At 48.0% G+C, this 12,019-nt stretch overlaps 1 protein-coding gene across 1 annotated transcript in view; it reads right to left on the bottom strand.

Annotated features, from left to right (window-relative positions):
* Nucleotides 1-12,019, bottom strand: part of ST3GAL3 (ST3 beta-galactoside alpha-2,3-sialyltransferase 3) — a 303,695-nt gene that overhangs the window by 250,223 nt on the left and 41,453 nt on the right. The window lies entirely within an intron of this gene.

Genomic DNA, 12,019 nt, shown 5'->3' with positions numbered 1-12,019 from the left:
TGCCCGGGAAAGAGAGGGGGGCATAACCCAATATTGTAATCTAGTCTCCCCCTGTGTCCTGCTAAAGGGGCTCATCTCCCCCTGTGTCATCCTTCTATAAGGGGCTCATCTCCCCCTGTGTCCTTTTATAGGGGGCTCATCTCCCCCTGTGTCCTTCTATAGAGGGCTCATCTCCCCCTGTGTCCTTCTATAGAGGGCTCATCTCCCCCTGTGTCCTTCTATAGAGGGCTCATCTCCCCCTGTGTCCTTCTATAGGGGGATCATCTCCCCCTGTGTCCTTCTATAGGGGGATCATCTCCCCGTGTTTTTCTATAGGGGCTCATCTCCCCCTGTGTCCTTATATAGAAGGTTCATCTCCCCCTGTGTCCTTCTATAGGGGGCTCATCTCCCTCTGTGTCCTTCTATAGGGGGCTCCTCTCCCCCTGCGTCCTTCTATATGGGCTCATCTCCCCCGTGTCCTTCTATAGTGCGCTCATCCCCCCTGTGTCCTTCTATAGGGGCTCATCTCCCCCTGTGTCCTTCTATAGGGGGCTCATCTCCCCCTGTGTCCTTCTATAGGGGCTCATCACCCTGTGTCCTTCTATAGGGGCTCATCTCCCTCTGTGTCCTAACATAGGGGCTCATCACCCCCTGGGTCCTTCTATAGTGCGCTCATCTCCCCCGTGTCCTTCTATAGGGGGCTCATTCCCCCCTGTGTCCTTCTATAGGGCTCATCTCCCCCTGTGTCCTTCTATAGTGCGCTCACCCCCCCCCCCCCCCCTGTGTCCTTCTATAGGGGCTCATCTCCCCCTGGGTCCTTCTATAGGGGATCATCCCCTATGTCCTTGTATAGTGCGATGATCTCCCCCTGTGTCCTGCTATAGTGCGCTCATCTCCCCCTGTGTTCTTTTATAGGGGCTCATCCCCCCTGTGTCCTTTTATAGGGGCTCATCTCCCTCTGTGTCCTTCCATAGGGGAGTCATCTCCCCTTGTGTCCTTTTATAGGTGGGGGGGGGCATCTACCCCATGTTTCCTTCTATAGGGTGCTCATCTCCCTCTATCCTTCTATAGGGGTGTCATCTCCCCTTGTGTCCTTTCATAGGTGGGTCATCTTCCCATGTGTCCTTCTATAGGGACTCATCTCCCCCTGTGTCCTGCTATAGTGCGCTAATCTCCCCCTGTGTCCTTCTGTAGTGCGCTCATCTTCCCCAGTGTCCTTCTATGGTGCGCTGATCTCCCTGTGTCCTTCTATAGGGGGGGTCATCTCCCCCTGTGTCCTTCTATAATGGGCTAATAAGCCCAAACATAAGACCAAGAAACCTTTCTGCACCACAGATTCTCCAATGCACATAGGTTTGGCCATGGAATATTGACAGTTGCAACCTTTCGATTGTTTAACCCAGGGGCGGCCAAACCTGTCCTCAAGATCTACCAACGGTGCATGTTTTCCAGGCAACCTGTGGATCTATAGTAGGAATGAATGCAGCAGGTTTGAAAATGTGAACGTTAGTATTGACTACAGCTGTGCAGCAGCTAGGTGATCTGGAAAACATGGACCGTTGGTAGATCTCGAGGACCATGTTGGCCACCCCTGGTTTAACCCTTTCATGTCCAATGTCTAGTCAGACTCAACAGCCCTAGTGCTAGTAAGAGAGCCAATGGTGAGCCACTTTAAAATAACATTGACATTGTTCAACATTTAATGTACAATAGACCATTTTTGAATACATTTTTTTTTTAAATGACAATTTCAACATTTAAACCAGATTGTTTGAATTGCAAAAAACTATTTGGACCCCCCTCAGAACCGCTATTCCCTATTTACCTACCATCTGCAGAGTCTGCACCTGAACCCCATCAGAACAGCTATTCCCTATTTACCTACCATCTGCAGAGTCTGCACCTGACCCCCATCAGAACAGCTATTCCCTATTTACCTACCATCTGCAGAGTCTGCACCTGACCCCCATCAGAACCGCTATTCCCTATTTACCTACCATCTGCAGAGTCTGCACCTGACCCCCATCAGAACCGCTATTCCCTGTTTACCAACCGTCTGCACCTGACCCCCATCAGAACCGCTATTCCCTGCTTACCGACCATCTGCAGAGTTTGCACCTGACCCCCCTCAGAACCGCTATTCCCTATTTACCTACCATCTGCAGAGTCTGCACCTGACCCCCCTCAGAACCGCTATTCCCTATTTACCTACCATCTGCAGAGACTGCACCTGACCCCCCTCAGTATCGCTATTCCCTATTTACCTACCATCTGCAGAGTCTGCACCTGACCCCCCTCAGAACCGCTATTCCCTATTTACCTACCATCTGCAGAGTCTGTACCTGACCCCCCTCAGAATCGCTATTCCCTATTTACCAACCATCTGCAGAGTCTGCACCTGACCGCCCTCAGAACCGCTATTCCCTATTTACCTACCATCTGCAGAGTCTGCACCTGAACCTCAGCAGAACCGCTATTCCCTGTTTTCCTACCATCTGTAGAATCTGCACCTGATCCCCATCAGAACCGCTTTTCCCTATTTACCTACCATCTGCAGAGTCTGCACGCCCTCAGAACCGTTATTATTTATTTATTTATTTACAGGTTCTTATATAGCGCAGCAGATTCCGTTGCGCTTTACAATAGTAGACAGTGATAAAACAAACTGGGTAACAACATACAGACTTGGAGGTAGGAGGGCCCTGCTGCAAGCTTACAATCTAAAGGGATATAGGGGGAAACACAAGGACAGGCACCAGTAATACCATAGCAGTCCCACCAAGTTACAAGTCCAGAAGGGTAGCTATATAATACATAAGTGCCTCAGAGGGTTATGCATGTAGAACTTAAACATTATAGGCTTGCCTGAAGAGGTGAGTTTTCAGGGAACGCTTGAATGTTTGGAGGCTATTGGAGAGTCTTATTGTGCGTGGAAGGGCATTCCATAGGATGGGAGCAGCCCGATGAAAGTCCTGTACGAGTGAATGGGAGCTGGTGATCCGTGCAGAAGAGAGACGCAGATCTTGTGCAGAGCGGAGTGGTCGAGATGGGAGATATTTTGTGATAAGTAGAGAGATATATGCTGGTGCAGTATGGTTAATAGCTTTATAAGTTAGTAGAAGTGTTTTGTATTGAATACGGTAAGATACAGGTAACCAATGGAGGGACTGGCAGAGCGGATCAGCAGATGATGAGCGTCTTGCAAGGAAGATCAGCCTAGCAGCAGCATTTAAAATGGATTGTAGTGGTGAGAGTCTGTTCTTGGGAAGACCAGTCAGGAGACTATTGCAATAATCAATGCGGGATATAATGAGTGCATGTATAAGAGATTTAGTAGTGTCTTGTGTGAGATACGGTCGTATTTTGGATATGTTCTTTAGATGCATGTAACATGATTTGGAGACAGATTGAATGTGGGGAAGAAAGGACAGGTCAGAGTCGAGGATGACCCCTAAGCAACGAGCTTGTGGGGTAGGGTAGATGGTCGAGTTGTCAACAGTGATGGAGATATCAGGATGGTAACTGTTCTTAGTTGGCGAGAATATAAGTAATTCTGTTTTTGAAATATTGAGTTTGAGTTGGCGGGAAGACATCCAAGATGAGATGGCAGAGAGACATTCTGAAACTCGGCCCAAAACCACTGGTGACAAGTCTGGGGTTGATAGATAGATTTGAGTATCATCCGCATATAAGTGATACTTAAATCCGAAAGAGCTTATTAGTTTGCCAAGAGAGGAAGTATAGATGGAGAACAGCAGAGGACCTAAGACTGAGCCTTGCGGAACTCCGACTGACAGAGGTAGTGAAGAGGAAGTAGAGTCAGAGAAGCGAACGCTGAAAGAGCGATCAGATAGGTAAGATGTGAACCAGGAAAGGGCTGTATCATTAAGACCTAGGGAGTGTAGTGTTTCTACAAGAAGAGTGTGATCCACAGTGTCAAATGCAGCAGATAGATCTAGAAGAATAAGTAGTGAGTAATGGCCTTTAGCCTTAGCAGTTACCAGATCATTCACCACTTTAGTCAGTGCTGTCTCAGTGGAGTGTTGAGAGCGGAAGCCTGACTGAAGCGGGTCTAATAGGGTGTGAGAGTTAAGAAAGTTTGTGATGCGAGAGTAGACAAGTCTCTCCAGTAGCTTAGAGAGGCATGGGAGCTGAGAGATAGGACGATAGTTAGAGAGAGAGTTAGGGTCAGAATTCTGTTTTTTTAGAATAGGAGTAATCACTGCATGTTTGAGCAGAGATGGAAAAGTACCAGTAGCAAGAGAGAGATTGCAGATGTTAGTTAAGGTTGGAATAAGCACAGGAGATAGATTTTTTATAACTTGTGCAGGTATAGGATCAAGAGGAGAGGTAGTAGAGTAGGAGGATAAGAAGAGTGCAGATACTTCCTTTTCATTTGTGGGCTCAAATGAAGAGAAAGTGCCAGAGGGTTCAGGTAGGGAAGAGAGCGGGTTAGAGGTAGTAGAAGAGCATACCATTTCATCTCGGATGTTATCAATCTTGTCCTTAAAGTAGGAGGCAAGTTCTTGTGCACTGATGGTAGCCGGTGGGGGAGGAGGGGGAGGGTACAGAAGAGACTTGAAGGTGTTAAAAAGTCGCTTAGGGTTGGTGGCATGAGAAGAGATGAGAGATTGGAAGTATGTTTGTTTGGCAGTGTCCAAAGCATTGCAGTAGGAGTAGTAGCTAGTCTTATATGTGAGGAAATCAGTCATATTACGAGATTTACGCCATTGGCGTTCTAATTTACGTGACTGATTTCGTAGTTGTCTCGTTGCTTTGGAGTGCCATGGTTGGCATCTAAGCCTACGTGGGGTATAGTGGGAAGCTGGAGCCACTTCATCAAGGGCTGTTTATTCCCTGTTTACTCAATTATAATCAGCCGCCGTGCGAATTTCACAGCCTTGTGATCAGGTATGAATAGGGCCCTGTCTGCCACTCACCCACCTCAGAACCGCTTCCCTACCATCTTTACTGTCTACATCTGCCCCCCTCTGATTTTTGATAGTTCACACCATGGGTCTTCAAACTGTTGCCCTCCAGATGTTGTGAAACTACAAATCCCAGCATGCCTTGCCACAGTTTTAACACTCCCTTATAGCAAAACTGTGGCAAGGCATGCTGGGATTTGTAGTTTCACAACATTTGGAGGGCCACAGTTTGAAGACCCATGGTCCACACTGTCTGTGTATTACCCCCTCAGTTCCGCAATTTCATTTCCCTACCATTAGAACTGGCTGTGCCTTACCCCCCTTAGCATCACTATTACCTGTTCTAAGCTAATTGAATTCAGCCCGTAATGAAAATGTGTAACGGTTGCAGCTGGAATTAATTGTTGTCCATTATATTAAATTATTTATCATATCCACTTATTTTAGAAAAATCATTCAAGGCCTTCTTCAGATGCGGCCTGAGCTGGGCGCTAATTCCACCTCTGCTGTGAGTGTATACAAGTAGCTGGATCACATTGGGGCTAGTCATAATGACATTCTTGCTGCCATTGGCACATCTAGAACTCTGGTCCTTATTCTGGTTCACTCGCAAAGGCATATCCCTTCTCAAATGGACAAAACCATGTGCACTGCAGGTGGGGCAGATGTTAGTTGTGCAGTGAGAATTAGATTTGGGTGGGGTTTTACTTCAAAGTGAGATCTATATTTCAGTGTAAAAATAAAGCAGCCAGTATTTACCCTGCACAGAAACAAAATAACTCACCCAAATCTAACGCTCTCTGCACATGTTACATCTGCCCCCCCTGCAGTGCACATGGTTTTGTCCATTTGAGAAGGAATTTGCCTTTGCGAGTGAACCAGAATAAGGGCCTCTGTTTGCAGGCTGCACCATAACTTATGCACAGGACCAGCAATGTTTTACAAGCATACACAAGGACACTGTGAACTTGTCAGCTTACATTAATGTATGGCGGTGTACCTGGAGTTATTGTAATTATTGTCTGGTCTGTCAGCTCCGCAGCATTAAGTGCTGGAGGGAAACTACTTGTTGCTGTTTGTCATTACTGTCCATCATTAATAAGCACCAGCAATATATGCAGTGCACAGATTCCATATGAGCGCTCACTGACACAGAGGGCCGAAGCCGTGTTACCCACTATCGATGGGAAGAAAAATCCAAAGACATTGACGTTTTTTTTCATGTTACTCTTTAATACCCCTTTTACACCAAGGAATAACCCAGGTTGGACCCAGGTCATCGTTGGTGTAAAAGGGGCCAACCCAGGTCCAGACCAGGGTTGAACACTGGTTGGACCTGGGTCGTGTGCGGTGTAAATGGTCCCAACCCAGGTTGGGACATCCGGGTAGTGCTGAAAGCATACCAAAAGTGCTGGACGCCTTTCCACAGTGCGCTGCAGTGGCAAAAGACAGCAGCCAGGAAGGATACGGGCAGTGCACACAGAAATCATAATTGGATGCAGTATCATTTATATTATAAATATTTTTTTGGGGGGGGGGGGAGGGGGGAGAGCACATGGGAGATTCGGTCTGCTGCTGCAGGGGATGCGGCTGGGGAGTGCACATGGGAGATGCTGCACTTTTATACCGCTATGTGTGCTTGAGCACTGAATAAAACTTTTTGAAAAATATTTTTGCTAAATAAACAAACCAACATTTTTCAATGCTAACTTGTCTTATCTTTTAATTTTTATTTTAAATCATTGAGGGACGGTTGGATGGCAGTGTATCAGTCCTAAAATGGACATTTTTAATGTCATCCATAGGGAAAAGCAGTGCTGACCCAGGTTCAGTGTAAACGACGCAGACCTGGGTCCGACCTGGGTCACAGTGCTGTGTAATACCCCTTTTACACCGCCGAAAAATCCGGGTCAGCGGCGGGTCAGACCCGGATCTTCGGCGGTGTAAATCCCTAACGCCGTGTCCCTTTACACGGGACTTCTACCCAGGTCCTGACCTGGGTAGAACACGGCTAGGACCTGGGTAGAGGGCGGTGTAAATGGGAACGCCGGGTCGGATGACCCGGCTCCCATTTACATGAATGGGGAACGTCCAACCTGCGGACCGCAGCGTCCGCAGGTTGGACGGGTTGTCAGCCTGACACTGACAGCCGGCGCTGCTGTCTGCTATACCCTGCAGACAGCAGCGGCGGAGGGGGAGGGAGGTGAACGGATGCCTGTGTGCGGCATTCATTCACCTCCTGTGCGACGGCGGGGGGGGTGCGCGCGGTGACTGGGGGCAGCCCAGCAGCTTACCTTAGTGCTGGGCTGCCCCCAGCAGCGTTCCGGTCCGGCGGCGGCGGTGATTGGCGCTTGGAGATGACATCATCCTGTCATCTCCAAGCACCGGGAGGGGGGGGTGCGGGCCGGGCTGTCCGCCCGGTGTAAATTGCACTAAACGCCGGGTCGCACCCGGCTTGAACCTGGGTCTAAAAAAGCCGGATGCGACCCGGCGTTTTGGTGTAAAAGGGGTATTAATGAGGTATGAAGCTGGGTCCAACCCTGAAAACTCCTGTGTTCAAAGACCAGGGTCTAACCAGGGATTTTGGTGTAAAATGGGTATAATTTAGATTTTTTTTTTTACTATTTTATTGTGACAAAACACAGCTAGGGGTGTCTAGCAACATATTATGTTATCAATCTACCATTTCCCCACCACACTCCCTGAGGTTTATTTACTAAGATGGGAGTTTTATTGAAAATGGGATGGTCCCCATAGCAACAAATCACATTATTCTTGTTTTTTATTTATCACCTTCTAGAACAGGGGTTCTGAACCTCAGTCCTTAATGACCCCAACAGTTCACGTTTTCCAGGTTTTTGGCAGGTGCACTCAACCACTGTTCTAGAAGATAATAGATTTTGGGTGGGATGAATTAATATACATCGCTGCCTGGCCGTCGCGATGCCAGCGCATATGTACTAAACCACCCTTCCCCCCCGATACCTGTAATCAGGGCCGGCAACAGAAATTTTGGGGCCCTGTACAATGATATTTCTGGGGCCCCCCCACCTAATCCCAAATCCACACAACGCTCTTCTGCATGTGCCTTAACCTTTCGCTGCTCCAGATCCTGCTTTCAGGTGCGGACTTCTCTCGTTCTCAGTCCTGCTGGCTTGGCTCCTGCTGCTGCTTCCTGCTGGCTCTGGCTGCTGCTGGCATGTCACTTTCACAAAAGAATGCTGAGCACTACGAGCAGGCAGGGCAGGTCTTTCGCAGAGTGCGGAACAGACGACACGCACAGTAAAAGTACAGGAGCCAGAGACTGAGGCCACAGCACCAGCAGTGGGTAAGGCTGTGCGCCTGTGGCACCAGGCCGTGCGCACACACAGAGTAGATTGCTCTTAGCGCCAAGTGGCAGGGCGCACACACAGTAGACGGCAGTGGCACACAGTGAGTCAATCAGACTTAGCCAAAAACACATGGTGCACAGTAGACGCCGGCCCGCAAGGGTCACTGACAGGCCAGCTAGTACAGGCAGTGGCCGTGCCCAGGAATGGAAGCTCTGGGGCCCTTCATATCTCTGGGGCCCGTCACACTTGTCCCCCTTGACCCCCCTTGTCGCCTGCCCTGCCTGTAATGTGGTGTGCTGGGGGTCTCCATCACCTCCTGGGCGCCTCCTTCTCCCCTCACGCCGGGTACAGCTAAGCAGGCTGTCCCCAGCGCCTCCTCCTCCCCCTGCAGCCGGAAGGAAGTCCGGCTGCTTTACTAGGGGGATGAAGGGTTTACATTCCGGGTCCAAGAGGACCTGATGCAAGGTAAGTCAGAGGGAAGGGGTGAGCGGGTTGGCGTTGGCGCCCATAGGCTTCTATAGGGTATCACCACCCAAAGGTGGCGATACCCTGCCCTGCAGTAACGTGGTGGCGGGGTTTTAGTACATATGAAAATGCGGTAAAACAGGGGTTTTACCGCATTTTCAGTTTAGTACATCCCACCCATAATCCGCTAGGTTGCTATGGACAACATAACCTCTTCTCATTTCTTATAAGCTATAGAAAATTTGCCCCTGAGCGTCAATAGAAAAATCATATATGGTATAGCCTGCAACGTCCCCACAGTGAGTAACGTGTACTTACAGCCAGGGCAGGCAACAGGGGGGGTCAAGGGGGACAAGTGTGATGGGCCCCAGAGATCTGAAGGGAGTTTCCATAACCCAGCACGGCCACTGCCTGTACTAGCTGGCCTGTCAGTGACCCTTGCGGCCCGGCCGTCTACTGTGCACCATCTGTTTTTGGCTGAGTCTGACTGACTCACTGTGTGCCACTACCATCTACTGTGTGTGAGCCCTGACACTCGGCGCGCAGAGCCATCTAATCTGTGTGTGCGGATGGCCTTGGGCCGCAGGCGCACAGCCGTACCCGCCGCTGGTGCTGTGGCCTCAGTGAGATTTGGGATAAGGTGGGGGGCCCCAGAAATGTCATTGTACAGGGCCCCAAGATTTCTGTTGCCGGCCCTGCTTACAGCATCACAGCAGCGTGCAGTAACAGCATAAAGCAGAGGTAATGCCCCGCGGCTGTATATTAAGTTTCCCGGAAATAAATTCACCTAGGACACGGTAAGGTGACCTCAATGAGCTTAATGTGTAACTAAAAAGCTATAATGACAGGTTTGGGTGTTACTTATATTTTGACCTTGTATTTACATACGTATAAAGGTGTTTAGCTGGTAATGCGTAAGCACTTGGATTTGCATTTATTTTGCATTATCCTTAAGGTCTCTTAATAATTAATGCTGACGTGCTACTGGAACTTGGAGCATAAGATCTTAGTAGTATTGTAGTATTAAGACAGTCTTGTAGTATTGAATATGTGCCAATATTTTCCGACAGGGGCAATATCGCGGCAAACTCACCTATTCAATACTGACGTTAACAACAGCTTTGTCGGCTGTCAGAGACGATTTTTTTTTTAAAGTCGGATCTGTTTTGCTGGAAACGGCTGCGGATTGTTGAATTCACTTACGTTTTTCGACAATCCTCATCCATTTTGGCCGATCCACGTTTCAACATTCAACAGCTGGAACATTGATTTCGGACTGTCGAGTTACTGTTGGATCAGACGAAAACGGCCCGGGATTCCAACTTTTGAGACGTAAACTAGTAGTATAGTAGTATGAAGACACATTGGGCATTATTTTAGTTCACTCTTTCTGACAAAATCCTTCTTAGAGGGACAAAACCATGTGCACTGCAGGTGGGGCAGATGTAACTTGTGCAGAGATAATTAGATTTGGGTGGGGTTTTACTTCAAAGTCAGATCTATATTGCAGTGTAAAAATAAAGCAGCCAGTATTTACCCTGCACAGAAACAAAATAACTCACCCAAATCTAATTCTCTCTGCACATTTTACATCTGCACCCCTGCAGTGCACATGGTTTTGCCCATCTAAGAAGGATTTTGTCAGAAAGAGTGAACTAGAATAAGGCCTCAGTAGTATAGTAGTATTAAGACGCATCTCTTAGGTCTTAAACAAATAAGAGTATTTAGAACATCTGAGCCATAAATTGTAACTTTTATTTATTTTATTATTTATTGCCAGTTTCTTATATAGCGCACACATATTCCGCAGCGCTGTACAGAGAATATTTGAACATTCACATCAGTCCCTATATAATGTTTGGAGAATGGACATAACCGCTGCCTGTATTCAAATGAAAATGTATTTTGTGTGTGTGGTGGAAAATTATGAAACTGAGGGTAAGTGTCACTTTACATTTCACTTTACTAATTTGGACAAAAAATAGAATAAAATAAAAATTAAAAGAAAGCGTGGAAAAATTGGTAATGGGGGGTGTAGGAAAGTTGGGAAAAGTGAGCTGTTATAATGGTCTGTTCTGGGAGGTTTGATGGGTTCTCTTAATTGGTGTTTTATTCACATCTATATGGGGTTCCCCTTAGTAGGGACAATTTCGTCGCAGTATCACTGGGGGGGAGATTCCCTATTGGGGTTCAGGTGGTCTGCACTAGACTCCTTTACACTCCCATAGGTCTTTTCTCTGTGGCCTATGGTCTCCCTCAGTGACTTGTGATGAGAATGTGAATGGCATCAAAGTTAATATTTGTTTTTATAGTCGCGTGTTGACACGTAGGAGGGGAGCCTTAGGGCGATTCACTACGAACCCCTTTACAATCCCATAGACTCTAGGTGAGCCTATATCCTCTCCTGGCTGTGCCTATGTCTCCCTGTTTAGTTACTGATCCTGCCTGTGGTGTCTTCCGCTGGGCAGGTAGTAGTGGGCAGTCTGTTTGGCACTCACGGTTTGTAGCCTCTGGTTGGGGTCAGTCCATCCGGTCCTGCGTGTGGCTCCGTGGGTCTTCAGACCTGGTTCGGCAAACGGCTGGCTGTTTTACGGCGTCTGATAATGGCCGGGTGCTGGTTAGCCAGTCTGTGCCGTTGTGCCTGTTTGCTGTACTTCCAGCTGTGACTTGCGGGCTGCTGTTTGCGGCTCTCGTTAGTGTTGACGGAATGGGTGGTGACCGCAGCTCCTTCTCCCCGGCGGGTTCTTATCTGTGCCCTGATGAATGGGATATGGTTTAGGAGTTGGTGCCTTTATTTGGTGTATATAACCAATGCATTTCAGCTGTAACAGACTTTTTCAAGGTTACTGTGTGTCACCACCCGTTCCCTCAGCACTCGCGAGAGCCGTGAACAGCAGCCCGCAAGTCACAGCCGGAAGTACAGCAAACAGGGACAATGGCACATAAGAGCTAACCAGCACCCGGCCAGTGTCAGATGCTGGAAAAGCCAGCCGCCTGCCAAACGAGGTCTGCACTAAAGACTCACGGAGGCAAATGCCTCCCCTACTAAGGGGAACCCCATATAGATGTGAATAAAACACCAATTAAGAGAACCCATCAAACCTCCCAGAACAGACCATTATAACAGCTCACTTTTCCCAACTTTCCAACACCCCCATCACCAATTTTTCCACGCTTTCTTTTACTTTTTACTTTATTCTATTTTTTGTCCAAATTAGTAAAGTGACACTTACCCCCAGTTTCATCATTTTCCACCACACACACAAAATATATTTTCATTTGAATACAGGCAGCGGTTATGTCCATTCTCCAAAC

Source organism: Crinia signifera, chromosome 8 (assembly GCF_055691185.1).
Source record: "Crinia signifera chromosome 8, ASM5569118v1, whole genome shotgun sequence".
Taxonomy (NCBI): Eukaryota; Metazoa; Chordata; class Amphibia; order Anura; family Myobatrachidae; genus Crinia; species Crinia signifera.
This window is presented reverse-complemented; position numbering and strand designations above follow the sequence as displayed.